Here is a 16,060-nt window from a genome sequence, read left to right as displayed (position 1 = left end):
TGTCAACGTGGACAGAGTATGGGGCCCTGTGTGCACCAGATGGTCTGTGGCAGGCCCCAGATGGCAGACCGGCATTGCCCATGAGCCTGTCACGCTCTATCATGATCCAAGCACACACTGTGTCGCAGGTGAGTTCAAAACAGATGATGAAAACATTGCAATATTGGTGGCATCCTTTTTTGACAGCTATGGTGTCCAACTTTGTACTTTCATGCGACATTTGTCAAAAACATAACATAAAACCAACCTTAAAACAGTTAAAGGGCAAATTTTTGCCATTGCGAGGACCAGGAGAGGAAATCGTGATTGACTTTACAGACATGGTAGAGAGGGTGCAAGGGAAACGGTATTTGTTGGTGATAGTTGACCAATTCATAGGTTGGCCTGAGGCTTTTCCTTGTGGACTGCAGTCATTAAATGTCTCATAAATTATTACATCCCACATTACGGTTTTCCCAGGCATATCCGTTCAGATAACGGATCGCATTTCAAAAATGAGCATTTAAAAATCGTAGAGAAATCGCTGGGCCTAACGCATGCGTTTCGCAAGGTAAGGTCGAACGGATGAACCTAACGCTGAAACTTAAATTGGCTAAAATCTGTGCACAGACCAAATTATCATGGCTATCAGCTCTTCCGTTGGCTCTAATGTCTGTACGTTCCTCTGTCAACAGAATAACTGGCTTTACACCTTTTGAATTGCTTACAGGTAGATCTTTTCCAGGACTGTCAACGCCGCTGCAGCCGGACACCTGTGTACCACTTTCACATTGTGTATATTTTGACAAACTGACTGCTATGATTCAACATTTCTCTCAGCAGACTCCCTCTGACATTGCTGAAGAACCTGTCGAGCCCCGTTCACAGTGGGTTCGCCTGAAGAAGTTTTAAAGGAAGTGGAATGAGCCACGCTGGACGGAGCCTCTGAAAGTGACGGCAAGAACGTCACATTGTGTCCGCCTATCTGGCAAGGGTGACACCTGGTATCACTTGTCTTCTTGTGTTAACTGTGATCCACCAAACAGGTCACTGTCAGAGACTTCTGTGGACCTGAGGGCTCAGGTCCAAGAGAGGGAGGGTATCTCTGGAGCAGAAAGTGGAGCAGAAGACACAAGCATCAACAACAGTGGCATTAAAAAGCATCAACAACAGTGGCATTGAAAATCCAGATCCAGTGCAAAAAAGGTGACATTATTAAAACAGGTACGGAGTGGAGAAAGTGAGACGACAAAATAAAAGAACAGGTGATTATACAGTAAGTCACGAGGAAGTCAGTAGAACTATCTTCCATTTAGTCACAAAAGCAAGGTGCACGGACCATCCAACTTATGACGATTTCACCGAGAGCTTACAACAAATCAGAAACTGGCGTGTAGACAATAAGGTCAAGAGTGTTTCAGTACCCTGGTTGGGGTGTGGTTTGGACAATTTAGATTTTCAAAAAGTCAAGAGTATATTGAGACAGGTGTTCACAGGAGTACAGATAGTGATAACCATATACTCATTATAATCAAGGGTTATCAACATTTTCATATTAATTTTTATCGTAATCTCTATATCTTAATTTTCTTTATAATCAATATATATTGTTGTTATTGTGATTTTTCATATTTTAAATATTCACATTTTCCATATTTACTATTTTTCATATTTTATATTCACATTTTTATATTTATCATATTCTGTATTTTTCATATTTTTCATATTTTTATATTGCTATTGTGATTTTTATATTGTTATATTCATTAACGTATAACCATTTATTCCTTACAATTAGGTACATTTTGTGTGATTTTAACCATATATTTTTCCTTAATCACATATTCCCATTAAGTATACTGTGTGTTTAACCATTTAAATTTTTAAGAGTGTGTTTATTGTTCCTTTAAAGTCCAAGAGAGGGTAACGAGATGAAGCGGTGGGACAACTGTAAGCTGTTGGGGATCCTATTAATAATTTCAGGAATTGTAGTGGGAATACTTTTTAGCCTAAATGAGGGTCTCAGGAAAGCAATAACACCATATCGAAACCGAGACACAAAAGAGCCATAGCCGATACGAGGTTACCATGTGAACAACTTGTAATTAACTATGTTTGGGGTAAGACCACATCATTTACTTTCGACCTATGCGCTGTCATAAATTGTGGGGGAAAAAATAGCTCATGGAGGGGGTACGACGTATATGTATGGACGGGAATATGGACAGTGTTTGTAAGGCGTACCAGTCTAGGCAAACCCATAGGGGCGAATGGTGTCCGTCATGGAATAAGGTAATAGCATATACCGGTGGTTGGACCCCGAAAGAACCCAGCCTTTGGACCCGTACCTCGGCAAAATTTGATTTTAAAATGCAAAGAGATTACAGTGCAAGCCAAAATCCACTCACCCTTTCAATATCGACCAGAACGGGATCAGCTAATTATACAGGGGAATTTTTCCTTATAATGGGGGTGCACATGCAAGGAACAGATATAAAAGCAGTAATAAAATTTGTTGTGGACAGTTCACCTGAGGAGGAAAGAAATGGGACAGTAGCTGAGCCATTATCGGTAGAACAAAAGAATGGGGTAGTAGAAATAGATTACACCATGTTAAAACCAGAAGATATGATAGAAAGAGCCACAGGATATGGGGAGAATAATTTGTGGTTGGAATGGATAATTACCACAGCCAGAGAACAAAGCTTAGATGATTGTGTAGGATGTGCTAATGCAAGACCCCATTTATATATTGAACCAGCCCCGTTGTACCAAAACGATACGTGGGGTTATGAGTGTATGTTGGCATTGACACGGATGGCCAGTCCAAAAAATTGTACAACACTAGCAGCAATATTTCCACCAATAACCAATCTTTCACGGGCAGGTCCATTTACACCAAAGAAAGCAAATTATACTTGCTATGATATTAAACGTCAATCACCAACCAGCAACCTGGGGGAGATAAACAAGGAGTGGTGTGATCAGATAATAGTAGATAATGGAACTAAAATAGGTACATGGGCTAGGGCAGGTTTGTATTATTATTGTGGAGATCGAAGATTGTTTACTAGGATACCTGAGCAGGCAAAGGGAGTGTGTGCTTTGGTAAGACTGGGAGCCCCAATAACTCTGATAGGTGACAGAGCAGTCAGAACAGAAACCGTGAATTCAGCAACATTGACTAGAAGACGTAGGAGACACATCATTAAAAAGAGAGCAATAGGTTCAAGTGTAGATTTGTCATTGAATAGTCCCACGTATATCGATGCGATAGGAATTCCACGAGGTGTACCAGATGAATATAAGCTAGCGAACCAAGTGGCAGTTTAGCGGAGCAACTCACACCAACTTCACTGATGGCCGTCCAGAACCGTATGGCTCTGGACATGTTGTTGGCAGAAAAGGGAGGAGTATGTGTTATGTTTGGTGATCTTTGTTGTACTTACATTCCTAATAATACTGCCCCAGATGGATCAGTGACGAGGGCATTGGAAGGATTGAAAACTTTGTCTATCGAAATGAAGGAACATTCAGGAGTAAACAATCCTATTGGAGATTGGCTAGACAAGGCACTAGGCAAATGGAAATCAGTAATAATGTTGATTGTGGTATCAATAGCTGTATTTGTAGGTATTTTGGTCTCATGTGGATGCTGTTGTATTCCCTGTATCAGATCCCTATGTAACCGATTGATATTAGCGGCAAAAAGACAGATCTAACCTCTCCCAAATATACCATGCCTCTATTGTCTGGCGACCGATTCCTGGATGACGATGAGGATTGTGATGATGTGTGACCACTTTCAGTGGTCAAGAGAGGGACTGAAGAATTTTTATTGTCGTTTAAACATATCTTTAAATTTAATATGCTTTATGATTTCATTATTGATTACTAACCGTGCATAATATGTTGAAAATATAACCAGTCTGTGAGTTGGGTTAACCAAGAGTTAGGATGATATTGAGTGTATTTCCACAGGAAATGGTATGTGTGTGTGTAAAGATCAGATTACACACGGAGCCCCATGGAATGTGGCGTGGGGTGTTTCCATATAATGTGTTACAGAAGGTCCGAAAGCAAAGGAGTGTGAGCTGGTTGGCTGAGGCAGAACAAAGAAGAGAAAGCGGATTGGACGGGTGCCATGCTTCTCCGACCCCCATCTGTAACCAGAGACACCGCATGCAAGATTATAAATACCATGTAAAATTGTTCCTCTGAGTCGGTTCTTTGTGTAAGACTATGCGTCTGAGAACCCACACAGCAGCTGGATTTTTTAATCTTCTGATCAATAAATTTCAACATTTTCTTAATTGGCCTCTCTCCAATTCTGAACACGCAGAACATTGAAGAAATGTTCATCACCCTACAAGAAATTGTGCCCAGGGGCCTCTGAAGTCTTAATCCAGGCCTGTTTGTACCACGAATGGACAAAATGTATCTAATAATCCTACAATGTATGGTATTTTGTAAACAGAACACAGTCTTTTGATAAAGCAATATGCAGACGCTCGCAGGAATCACTGGATGAAAGTGCTGAAGACTGTTTGTATAAAAACACTGTCACATGCTGCATATTGAACCACGTTTCTGCTTTATTTTCTGCACACTGTGTCGTATTGAGCCCAATTTGTAGCCGAACGAGATCTAACGATTTCTCAAATGTTACGTTAGATAGACTTCGTGTAGATCCAGATGAGATATTCCGCCATAACATTGACAAGTCGAAATGCTTTTGGAGTTTTTAGGTTAATGTAAGAGTGAAAATGCCCATTTCAAAATGGGATATGTCAAAAAACCTTCATGATATATACATACAGTATATACTACAGTTGTTTAGTTTATGTAAAAATCATACTTCCATTTCAAAATGCTCCAAAATCTGCCGTTAATAATTTGGTATGTATTGGATACGGTATATAACACGTATGTTTCTGTGAACAACTTGAATTCCTGTCAGGAGTACAGATGCTGTATACGTGGAAAATGATGTTCTCAACCTCTTGTTTGCTTATATTCTGATTCTATGTGTCCATACAGTATGTCAGATTTCTGTATGCGAAGTGAGTTTTGTATAAACATATGAATGTGTACAGGAGGGATTTTCTCATTGCCAGAAGACTCTTTTCACTTTCTTCCGAGGTATTACATATGTACTGTACTAAACCACCTGTGATATGTGAATCATCATATTTATTGTGGATTCAGTAAATTACATTGATGTATTTTTTTGTATTCCTTCTATATATTAATAACATTTATTTTCAATACACATGTTTTGTGGCTTATATTTAGACATATTCTTGTTTAGTCGCGCCTAAATCAGAAAGCGCTCAGATGTCATTCTTGTATCAAATATAACAAACATTGTGCACTCATTTTTGCATGTCACCCTTCCTTGTCAAATATTTTGATAGTCTTGTAAGCAGAGATGGGGACAAGTCACATATGGTCAAGTCCAAGCAAGTCTCAAGTCTTAACCATCAAGTCTTGAGTCAAATCTCAAGTCACAGTTTAGATAAATCAAGCAAGTCAAGTCAAGGGTTCACCCTAAGCAAGTCAAGTCGAGTCCTGATTAGTGTCAAGTCAAGTCGCAGTACTAAATAAACAGGTAATTTTTTTCAATACATGTTTATTTTTGCACAGAAAAGATGAACTAATAAAAAAACTAATGACTTCGGTAGAAGTTAAAGTCACCCTTCAAAATATTACTTGAGTAAAAGTCTTAAAGTACCTGACATTCATAGGCGGAGTTTGACATTCGAGCCAGGGGGGGCAAAAAAAAATCATTGTAGCAGCTGGGACCTGGGCTATCAATTGGGGAACACAGCACTAACACATATGGACACAACAAACATGCTAAATAAACACATATATTTATTTTTAACCCAAAGAAGAAGAAAAAACAGTACAACAATACAATCATTCTATTAGTAAACAGGTAAGCCACTTGACTTTGGATCGCATCTTCGGACACAATTAGGATCACGCAATAAAATGCGGACCACTTTTGTTAAAATATTATCTTCAACCAAAACGAAAAGATTTTTAAAGTTTTTCTTTCCTTTTTTCAAAACACATTGTGGCAATGAGAGCGATTAAAAAACAAGTCATATTTCGTATTTTGTTGTACTTCATGAAACATTTAAAACATTTTGAGACAAGGGGAAAAAATAAAAAAGACGCCATGTGAGAGGCTACAGTATGCATAGATACAAAATTGCCTTTCTCTTATAAGTGTGACAAGACGGAACATTTTCAACTGACAGTCACACAATACTCCCCACTTTTAATTTTTATATCAGTGGGACCCCCGTCCCTCAAAAGACAGCATATTGAAAGCAGTGTGCTGAGTTTAAAGCAGTTATTTGGCAGAGAAATCAAATTTACAGACCTAGACATTGTCCAGACTAGTGCAACAGTAATTTTCGTTTTTTGCGTCCAGCATATGCGTCGATAATGGTCTCAGGTGAGAGCTTTGGCCGTAATGTCGCTTTCGATGTGAAGGATCGCAAGAGAGGAAAACCTGGCTGCTCCCATCGTCAACCGCAGCCAGTTCCTTATCCTTATTTAAGATATTTATAATATATAATTTTTTTAAAGAATGCAATTATTTTTTTTGTTGAAACAATGCAATAACCCGTTTCAGCCGCCAGGGGGGGCAATGCTCCCCCTGCCCACCCCGCGCATGCTGACATTTATTGTACTTAAGTATTAAAAGTAAAAGTATTTAAAAAAAAAGTGAACGGTTGGAATCAACAATAACAGTCAAATGAGCATTTTTTGATATTATCTTTAGGCTACCAAGTGCAAGAATTATAAACACTCATGGAAGCCCACCCCTACCACCCAGTCACTAACACTGTTAACTTGGATTCATTGCTGTTGTGTTAACTGGCCGTTTGTCTCCTGTCTGTTACTAGCTGACCTATGTGGCAATAAAATCACTTTGACTTTGATCAATATGTTAGCCTACATTCACAATATATAACATTAGTCGATAACAAGTTTTGAGGTAATTAAATCAAAGCAAATCTCAAGTTTAACAAAACGCATGGTGCTTTAGAAGACGTGAGTAATCCTGAACGCTCCTCTGTAACCTGCCTTATTAAAATAAATCCCTTCATCGGTGTAACGCTAATTTACCGAAGGAAATATTCTGCCGCTATACCAGAAACCACTATTAACCCTTTCAGTTCATGGACATCTCTTCAAGAGTTTTGAGTGGAATTATTTCGCAGAAAAATCATTTGTGTTGTTAAATATCTGCACATTGGCTAATCAGAAAAGTTAACTAGCACACATTAGCGTGGCCATCACGTTAGCCAGATATCAGAACAGTCTTATATGATAACTAATTCATGTTAAATATCGTTGGCATTATGGCTTTATTGAATGAAAATGTATTTAACCTACCTAATTTAAGCTACGATGTGCTTCTTCATGTTGGACGGGGAGTTTTTGAATGCCAATATTTCAGTGACTCTCGGTACGAATAACAGGCACGTAATCCGGTAGGATGAATTTTCTCTCGAATGTAAGAAAATATTTCTTGCAAATACGGCCACGGGTGTGTCACATTATCTTCGTCACCACCACCAAGTTCGCCACTGTAGTCGAGATGCCCGTCAGTGGAAACGTTAGAGGCAGAACCTACAGCAGGTGCTCCACGATGGCAAGGCATCAATAATGTGACACGTCCGGACAAGCAGGACTTCTTCTTCGTGCTTGGCGGTTGACATGACTTCGAACAGGCAATACGTCACGTCACCAACATACATTTCTTCTAATTTGAAGTAACGAGTAACGAAGATGGTTAGGAGAAATGTATCGGAGTAAAAGTACACGATTTAATTTGGAAATGTAGTGGAGTAAAAGTGAAAGTTGTCAGAAAAATAAATAACGAAGTAAAGTACAAATATGTGAAAATTCTACTTCGTTACATTACAACACTGCTAATTCCATTACTTTATATTAAAAGTTCAAGTCATTGTCGAGTCTTCCATTTAAAGTCAAGTCTCAAGTCACTTGCTCTCAAGTCAAAGTCAAGTAATTTTCTAACTTTAATCAAGCAAGTCGCGAGTCATGAAAATTGTAACTCGAGTCAGACTTGAGTCAAGTCCCCCACCTCTGCTTGTAAGCAACACTAGTTCCCTCTGTGTATCCTCTTAAGAGAAAACTTAATAAAGCATTCTGATACATAAAAGACAACTGGGAATTCTCTCCATTCTCTGAATGCAGGATTGAACTGACATGCTCTCTTGTGTGTGAGATACGAGAATAAGACGTATCGATGACAGCATGGAAAAGAGTTAAACGTGGCTGAATGAGAACGAGAACGAGACCGAGGTGACTTAAGGTCTTCTTATTAGATTTCAATTCCATCAGGAAGCTTTAAAAACGAGGAGAAAACGATCGATTTGTCTAAATTTAAACAAAAACACAATAAATGTAAAACTATAAACATTGATATACAGGTGCAGTGTTTGAAGGACAGTTTCATTATTTGAAATGTAAACACAAAACAGCAAATAATGTATATTTAATAAACTATTTAACCTTGAAAAACTGAAGGAAAAATGAAGGTTTTCGAGAGAAAAGCTGTTTTATCCAGTGATGGAGTGAGGTGGAGCGGCCGCAACCAGAAGGAATAGACATTTAATAAAAAAACACATTTGAGGCTTTCAATCTGCTCTGTGCTGCCATTACAAACATCTCTCAGCTCACGTGATCTCCACATTATTTACCTGAAGAAACCTGTGAACTACAGTTTAAATGTCTTTTCATTTCTCTACGGTGCCAAAGTAAAGCCGCTGTGAGCTGAACATCATTCAGTATTGATTCAAGGGAAAATCCTGAATGACGCACTTCCCTCAAGCGTCTCTCTCTCCCTCTCTCCCTCTCTCCCTCTCTCCCTCTCTCCCTCTCTCTCCCTCTCTCTCCCTCTCTCTCCCTCTCTCTCCCTCTCCCTCTCCCTCTCCCTCTCCCTCTCCCTCTCCCTCTCCCTCTCCCTCTCCCTCCCCCTCCCCCCTCCCCCTCCCCCTCCCCCATATGATTGTAAATGCTTCTCCTAACTTGAAAAATATGTGGTCTGAAAAGAAAAACTGTCTGAATTTAATCCTTGATGAAAAAGTCAAAGGAGAACTTATAAAAAAACGGTTTCTAACAAAAAGAGACATAGATGCTCCTACGTCTTTCTTTTTTAATTTAGAACGGAAAACTAAACATGGAAAAAAATGTTGTTTTTAAAAGATAAGGATGGACACCTTGTATCAGACCCGGAAAGGATGCGTAGACTTGCAGTGGATTTTTATACTGAACTATATTCTGCGTCTTTAAATGAACAATGCAGACGTGAACTTTTACAAGATCTTCCTGAACTATCTACAGAAAAAAATGGACTTGATGGACTTCCGGCTGAATTTTATAAACGTTTTTGGACTATTATTGGTCATGATTTTTTTGAAGTTTCTCAGAAATGTATAAGTGAAGGATGTCTAACAAGAAGCTGTCAGCGTGCAATTTTAACATTGCTTCCAGAGAAGGGAGATTTGACGCTACTAAAAAATTGGAGACCTGTAGCTATTTTATATTCAGAATATAAAATTCTCTCTAAGTGTCTTGCTAAACGGTTAAACAATGTATTGCACGAAATTATTCATACAGATCAATCTTATTGTGTAAAGGGCAGATCTATTGCAGACAATTTGCATCTGATAAGGGATCTGTATGACTATGCTTTTTACAACAATGATGATGTTGGGTTTTTGTCAATGGACCAAGAGAAGACCTTTGATAGAGTTGACCATATTTTTCTTTTTGAGACTCTTAAGGCTTTTGGATTTGGAGAAAATTTAATTTCATGCATAAAATTGCTTTATAATGAGGCAACTTGCTTGATAAAAATAGGTGGCGGTCTCAGTGTTCCCATAAAGGTTCAGAGGGGTATTAGACAAGGTTGCCCCACCTCAGGGCAGCGTTATAGCATTGCTTTTGAGCCGTTACTCTGTAAATTAAGAAGAGAACTAATGGGACTGCGAATCAGAGAAATAGATTCTTCCCAGCCTATTAAAATGTCTGCATATGCAGATGATCTTACAGTTTTAATAAGAGGTAATCAGGATGTTAAAGTTGTTAAAAAGTGTTTAAAAACTTATGAAAAAGCGTCTTCTGCAAAAGTGAATTGGGACAAAAGTGTGGCAGTATGGTGTGGGCATGACAATAACGGTCCCATCCTTCTTGGAGAGTTGCAATGGGGTAGAGAAGGTTTTAAATATTTAGGGGTGTTTTTAGGATCTGAAGAATATAGGAAACAGAATTGGGAGGGACTAGTGGAGAAAACATGTGCTAAGTTGTCTCGATGGAAATGGTTGCTCCTTCAGTTATCCTATAGGGGTAGAGTTTTGGTCTGTAATAATCTTATTGCTGCTACTTTATGGGATAAAATTATGATAATGGAACCTCCAGAATAGCTGATAACGGACATTCAGAAAAAACTAGTCGATTTTTTTTGGTCCGGGTATCACTGGCTAAAAGCACCAGTACTTTATCTGCCCAGGACGAGGGAGGTCAAGGACTCGTTGACATCAGGTCCAGAATTAAAGCTTTCAGACTTCAGACAGCTCAAAGGCTCCTGTGTGGTGAAGAAGTGAGCTGGCGTGGGGTAGCACATGGCCTCCTGAGAAGAGCAGGTAAAATGGGTTATGATCGTCAACTGTTCTTAATGGACATTGATAAGCTGGACTTAAATGGTCTGTCTGTCATCGTTCTGCAAGTCAATGTTGAGAGCGTGGACTCTTTTAAAAGTTTGCAGAGATCTAAACGGTGAACAGAGACAGTGGTTGTTGGAAGAACCCTTGATCTTTAACCTAAAAATTGATGTGGATGTTCTGAAATCAACTTCTGTGAGGCATGCTTTATGGTCTGCAAATATTGTAAAGATTGGACACTTACTGACTGAAGATGGATGGATTTCTGCAGAGACTCTGGCTACCAAGCTTGGCATAAGATCAGTCCGAGTTGTGCAGAGGATGTTGAACCAGCTATATGAGTGCATGCCGGTGGATTATAGAGACTCTTTATTTTTACACAAAAAAGAAAATACTGTTTCTTCTTTCCCAGAACTGGATATTACAGCTGCGAATGGATTGTGGCAAGAAACTGAAGGTGGTATTCTATCCTTTAAGACACCTCAACTGGGGCGTTTCAGAGACATTGGGAAAAAAGCTACATATATCCTGTGTGTAAAAGTTCTTCATCTTCGTGCACTTGAAACTGTAAAAGAGTCTGGACAGAATTTTTCGGATTAGACTCTTCCCCGAAAGGTAGCTGGAGGACCATGTACCCCATCGAAAAAAGATCTGGAGACCTGCAGTGGCGCGTTGTACATGGTAGTATAGCTACGAACAGACACAGAGAACATTTTGATCCACTAGCGTGGATAGGGTGTCCATTTTGTGAACTGCAGGAGACAATTTTTCATTTGTTTGCTGACTGTAGTAGATTATTGCCTTTTTGTGAAATTCTTGGAGGGTTGTGTCAGACAAAGAAATATACAGGTGGTGTATATTTATGGCCCTAAATATAAACGTAGCAGGAGGGAGATGTATCATTTACTCAATTGTATTTTCGACAAGCAAAGTTAGCTGTTTGGCTCTCTCGTAAAAGCAAAATAGGTGGAATGGGACAACCTGATGTGGTACTGATTTAATCAAGGTTAAGAATAGAATTTGAATATTATCGACTGAATGAGACTATTGAAGAATTCAAGTTTAAGTGGGCTATAAATAACTGTTTTTGCGATGTCGACTACAATGGCAATTTACAAATCTATGTATAACTATATATGATGATAATGGTTGTAAAAAGATTTATGGGGGTTTGCTATTTATTTGTTTTTTGTTGGCTATATATTTTTGATTGAAGATTGTTTTTAATTGTTTGTAATAAAAGCTCTTCAAAGGTCTCTCTCTCTCTCTCTCTCTCTCTCTCTCTCTCACTCTCACTCTCACTCTCACTCTCACTCTCACTCTCACTCTCACTCTCTCTCTCTCTCTCTCTCTCTCTCTCTCTCTCTCTCTCTCTCTCTCTCTCTCTCTCTCTCTCTCTCTCTCTCTCTGTGTCTCTGTGCATGCTGGGAGCGTTGGGGTGTGTGGAGTTGTTGGCTATTTTTCCTTACTTTTCCTTATTTCTTAAAAAAAAAAATAGAAAAAAAAAATATATATACATACATATATATATACATAGTTTTATCGAGTTTGGGAACGGCGCTTGGGATGGCGTCGGTCCCAAACGTCGGAGAGCCACCGACACGTGTGTCTCTGAGCAATGGGGTCAGGTGTGTACCTGCGCCGGGCGTGGAGGTGGAAGAGGTGTTAATGGCGGTTGGGGAACAGATTGGTTTTGAAAATATTTCTTTGGCATCAAGGATGAACAAGGCTGTCGTGGTTTTTGTAAAGGAGGAAGAGTTAGCTAATCGCCTAGTTGTCAGCGGAATTGCGGTAAGTGGCATTTTTATTAATGTTTCCCTGCTGGTTGCGCCAACGACACGCATAAATATCGCGAACGTCCCTCCATTCATCCGTGATGATGAAATCCAGAGGGGATTAGTTCGGTATGGAAAGTTTGCTGGCGCAATAAAAATGGTTCCACTTCGCTGTAGACACGCAGAATTAAAGCATGTTATGTCGTTTAGGAGGCAGGTGTTCATGTTTTTGAATGAGCCAGAGTTGGATGTTTCTTTTAGAGTGTGGCATGAAGGGAAGGCGTACATGATTTACGCAAGTTCTGGGACTATGAGATGTTTTGAGTGTGGAGATGTGGGACATAAAAGGATAATGTGCCCACATAAAGCCCAAAACAATGAAGAAGTTGCAGGTCCTAGTGACGCTGCTGATGTAGTGAATGGACATGATACTGTATTACAGTTGCACACTGGAGAATCGAGGGATGGACAAACTCAAAGTAAAACTCAAACGGATGATGCTGTTAATGATGTGGTTAATAATGAAGGTGATGACAACGAGGTTGAGAAAGATGAGGAACATGTTTTGGCTGAACAAAGTAAAAAGGCTGAGATTAATAGTAGTGTAGATGATGAAGTGGCAGGGACATCTAAATGTGTTGAAATGTCTGAGGAGGAAGAGATAGGAGATGATGATTCAGTTTCTGACATGTCTGAGATGGGTTCACAGGTTTTAGATGACACGTATACATTGCAGGAAATCAATATGTTTTTGGATGCAACGTTTGGAAAAACAGTGAAGATCGAAGATTCTTTTCCTGATACAGACAAATTCATTGGGTCAGTGGGATTGCTACTGAAAACGGCTAGTTATGAGGCCTTAAGTAAAAAAAAGAGATTTCGTTTGAAGAAAATGGTGACAAATTTAAGAAAGGAAAAAAAATCGAAGGAAGGCTTTGGAAGGAAAATAGTAAAATGGAAAAATGCACAGGGTGATTTCTAAACTTTGTGAGTTACGTTTGTTTCTGTTCTGTCTCTTTCTTTTCCCTTTTATTGTGGGGTATTTGAGGATTGGATCTTTAAATATAAATGGGGGCAGAGACAAGAATAAGTTAGCAATGGTTTCTAGTTTTTTCCAAATTAATAGGGTTGATGTAGTTTTTTTACAAGAAACTCATACTAATAAGGATAATGAAAATGAATGGAGAAGGTGGTGGGAGGGGAAACTCATTTTAAGTCATGGGACACACAATAGCGCAGGAGTGGCAATTTTATTTTCTAAGAATATAAATATTAAAATCTTAACGGTAAACGAGGTTGTAAAAGGTAGAATTTTGTTAACTAAAATAGAGGTTGGAGAAATGGTATTTATTCTAATGAATGTTTATGCCCCAAATAATGGGGTTGAAAGGATGGATTTCTTTATGGAAATGAGAAGGCATTTTCAGACACCTAATAGTAATGAGTGTATGGTTTTGGGAGGAGATTGGAATTGCACCACAGATTTTACAATTGATAGAAATGGTGAAGAGCCAGATATTCGATCTATGTGTTGACAAAAGTATTGAATGAATTTGAATTACTGGACGTATGGAGAATGATCAATAAAAAAGCTAGACAATATACTTGGCTTAAAGTAACTGATCATAGAGTCTGTGGTGCACGACTAGATAGATTTTATTTGGGTAAATTATGGAAAAATAGGGTGATGAATGCTTCCATTTTGCCTAATGGTTTTTCAGACCATCACATGGTTATTTTTGATTTTCATTTTAAAAGTATATCAAAATGTACTTATTATTGGCATTTTAATGCTAAATTATTACAGGATGTTAAATTTTGTGAATTATTTGATCTGTTCTGGAAGAAATGGAAAATGAAGAAAGAATCTTTTAAAAATCTCAGTCAGTGGTGGGATGTGGGTAAAGTGAACATAAGGGTTTTTTGTCAGAATTATTCATCATGTATTGGATCAGTGGTAAAGGAAACTGTGGAAAGACTGCAAAGAGACATTGAACTTTTAGAAAAGGAATGTTTTTATAATAATGAACTTGTACACGATGATGCATTACGAAGGAAAAGGAGAGAGCTTGGGACTTTTCTACAGGAACAAGTAAAGACTGCGTTAATAAGGGCAAGATTTTGCTCTATTAAAGACATGGACACTCCAAGAACTTTCTTTTTTAATCTTGGAAAAAAAAGCACAACACAGGGACAAATGTACCATCTTCGCCGTCATGATGGTTCTATAACAACAGATCCTGTGGAAATAAGGAAGTTGGCAGTGGACTTTTATTCACAACTATATTCTTCTGAATACTGTAACACCGAAAGTGCTGATGATCTACTTAGTGATCTACCAAAGCTTGACAGTGAGCAGAAAAAGGCTCTGTACAATAAAATTACTTTTGAAGAGCTGACAGAAGCGATGCAGCAGTTGTCCAAGGGTAGATCCCCAGGAATTGATGGACTGACTGTGGAGTTCTATCAACAGTTTTGGAGTGTTTTGGGAGTAGACGTTTATGAGGTATTGTCTGAATGTTGCCAAAGTAAGAGATTTCCGATAAGCTGTAGTAGGGCAGTTCTCTCTTTACTTCCAAAAAAAGGAGATCTAGGTCTTCTAAACAACTGGAGACCGGTGTCATTACTGTGTGTTGACTATAAACTATTCTCCAAATGTTTAGCTAATAGACTAAAGGGTTATCTAAGTTTATTGGTGCAGAAGGAACAGACATACTGCGTTCCTGAAAGGTCTATAATGGACAATATTTTTTATTACGTGACGTTATGGAAATAAGTCAGTTAAATAACTATGAAATGGGGTTTCTTTCTTTAGATCAAGAGAAAGCTTTTGATAGAGTTGACCATGGCTATCTCTATAATGTTTTAAGGAATTTTGGTGACACATTTATTTCATATATTCAGTTATTGTATTCAAATGCATTTGTTCTTGTGAAAGCTGGTGGTGTTTTAAGCGCACCAATACCTGTGTTTAGAGGAATCAGGCAAGGCTGTCCACTTTCAGGACAATTATATAGTCTTGTGATTGAGCCTTTTTGTGCAGGTTTAGAAGAAATCTTAATGGAGTCTTGCTTCCAAATGGAGACATAAGTTCCAGGGTGACTGTCTCTGCATATGCTGATGATGTTACGGTTTTTATTACAGGCCAAGAAGATGTTACAGTTTTAAATAAGAATATTAAACAATATGAAATGGCATCCTCAGCTAGATTGAACTGGGGAAAAGGTGAAGGGTTTATTATTGGAGAGTGGTTAAGAAAAGGACCTCCACAGCTTCCTGGTGGGTTGAAATGGGGTAGGGAAGGGTTGAAAGTTTTAGGGGTATATTTAGGGAATAATCAATTTCAGGAAAAAAATTGGGAGGGAATGCTGGAGAAAGTAATTGCTCGATTGTCTAAATGGAAATGGCTATTACCACAGATGTCTTATAGAGGGAGAGTTTTGGTTGTTAACAATCTAACTGCCTCTACGCTGTGGCACAGGATGATGGTCATGGAGCCACCGGATGAACTGATTTGCCTTATACAGAGAGCATTAGTGGATTTCTTCTGGAGCGGGCAGCACTGGATCCAAAAATGGAAGTGGATTGTACCATCGT

Source organism: Barbatula barbatula, assembly GCF_947034865.1.
Source record: "Barbatula barbatula genome assembly, chromosome: 7".
Lineage (NCBI taxonomy): Eukaryota > Metazoa > Chordata > Actinopteri > Cypriniformes > Nemacheilidae > Barbatula > Barbatula barbatula.
This window is presented reverse-complemented; position numbering follows the sequence as displayed.